This window comes from Habropoda laboriosa, unplaced genomic scaffold (genome assembly GCF_001263275.1).
Source record: "Habropoda laboriosa isolate 0110345459 unplaced genomic scaffold, ASM126327v1 scaffold204, whole genome shotgun sequence".
Lineage (NCBI taxonomy): Eukaryota > Metazoa > Arthropoda > Insecta > Hymenoptera > Apidae > Habropoda > Habropoda laboriosa.
In genome coordinates, this window is record NW_017100385.1 from 768,938 (window position 1) to 771,436 (window position 2,499).

Here is a 2,499-nt window from a genome sequence, read left to right on the forward strand (position 1 = left end):
AAAATTTTTCTAACTTTTTAAATTTTTGTAGCAGGTTTATACATTTCGAAGTGAATAAGTTCTGCATGCGAGTAGTACATGGCAACACTGACAGCAAACATGTCCTTCACTTTTGATTGGTACACCTGGAAAATATTTGTTTCTTTTCAAAATCGAAATATCAAAACAAGCTATACAGGTGATGTTTTCCATAAAGAATTCGTCTGTTCAACAAATAAACGTAGTCTACATTTACAGTGAGCAGCGTTTCAAATTCCAAAGTTTCATAACCCTTTATGACATGATGGAAAATATTCAGAAATAACATTATGGGAAATTTCTTATAGATTATCGTTTTCTATTCAAACATAACATTTTTCAAATCGAACGATACCTATTAAATAGGACCTTCTTTCCAAAGTTTATCTACTGATATAAATAAGATACAATTAAATTAAATAAATAAAATATTACATTGCAATAATTGACAAATGTCATCATACAGAAAGAAATATCGATTAAGATATAATTTAAGTTGGTATCACTGACGTTCCTTTAACATTTGAAACGTAACATTTCTCGATCGGTAATTAATAAGATAAATTTCTAAATTATCAAATTAAGAATAAATCGAGATTTCTCTTTACTGATCGTTTTCATTTGCACGTTATTCCCGTTTTAACAAATTATATTTAATAATTTCTAAATTATCAAATTAAAAATAAAAATTGTGATTTTTCTTTACCGACTGTTTTCATTTCGACGTTATTCCCTTTTTTATATATATATATCATTTATTACATTGTACGACGATATGATGGATAAGAGTTGAGTACCTTTTCCCTTTAGTCGACATTTATCGACATAGTGTCGCGAACGATACACACTCGCGGCAGCTCGCCGACCCTTTATTTGCGTCGGAGTAAATCGTATTTTCTATGAAATTCCCTCAGCATGGAATTTCGGAATAACTTCACCATCTACGTTCTTTTTTTGTGCAAACAAAACATTATCTCTACGTTCCTTCAGTAGTTACGTAACACCATTTTCAAATTTTTGAACAACGAAGAAGCGAATATGCTATATCATTCTAACAGTGAAATATTGATCATTTTATTCCAAGTAAAATAGGATAAAAATAATATACAAGTATTACATACAAATCTCCTTTCAACTGTTCGTGCGAACGTTCGATAGATTGTCAAATTTTTAACAATATCAGTTTCTTTCTTTATTCGAACGATGCTAAAATTTCATGCAAAATTGCATTTCAATTACGTATAAAAATTTTCTCGTACCGCTATAGCTATACAGAAGATAAAATTAAATGGCCTGTTTTACCTAAAAGATCGAAGGAATAAGTTAAAGCATAGTTCTATAATTTCTCATTCTTTTCTACGGATTATACGTGCAACAAAATGAATTCTACACGCAAGCGGAAAATATTAACATTGGCTGATAAGATAAGCATAATTGAAACAGTAAAAACTGGATGAAGAATGAAAAAAGATATCGCTAATGATCTCTCCGAGTCGAAACCTCTGTAACTCGAACATTTATTTCCTTTCCCTTGACGTTCGAGTTTCCACTGAACTTACTTACATCGTAGAACAATCGCGGTGTTCGAAATTCAAGTGACCACGCTAGAGCATTTTTCCCGCTAACCAAGAAATAAATGCAAACAACAACCTACACTATTGCGCGCTATATTCAACATATTGAAACATTTCATACCGCCGATCGATTTCACGATATTTCTCTACATTTGAAACGATATTTTCCCATTTTCCTCGATCCTCCATTTACCTTGCAAAACGAGAAAAAAACAAAATTCGTCGAATTCGGTGCGTGTCGAATGCCTCGCGCGCGCGGTTCTCCCCATTCCATTCGTATTCCGGATTCGATGGTAAAAGGGTTCGAGCGTTCGCGGGCAGCTTCATTATTGTCTGCCAATTGCGTGTCGAAGAGGTGGAGTGACCAGATAGGTAGGCGTACACCAGGAACCTTCGAGAGCAGCCAATGAAACCTCCTTTCACGACGTTTTACATTATGTATTCTTTATGTTGCCAAGTCGACTATATCTGTTCGTGCTCCGCCCTTATCCGCGCGCGTATATACTTCATGCACGCCGCTGCACTATACTTACTGCGAAAAAGAGGCGCTCTTGCATAAGGGCGCTTTCACACCGCGACGACAACGTACTTACGCCGTGTCCGCGATACTCGATTCTGGGCTACATATTTACGGAGAACGATCGGCCGCGAGCAGCCTCTTACTAGCCTTTCTATTGGTGGCGATTCTACCAATGGTAGACTCGTGAGATTTACCATTATTTTTGTCGGTTTTATTTTTAGCGATTAGTTATCGGTCGATTGTAATGAATATTGTTGCGATCTTTGTATTGAATTTGACGACGATCGAAGAGGAGAAAAGGATCGTTAATTCATGCTGGCTACCTAGTAATATTAATGAAATGAAGAAATAGAGTCTTATGTGTGTATTTTACTACTGCTATTTTTT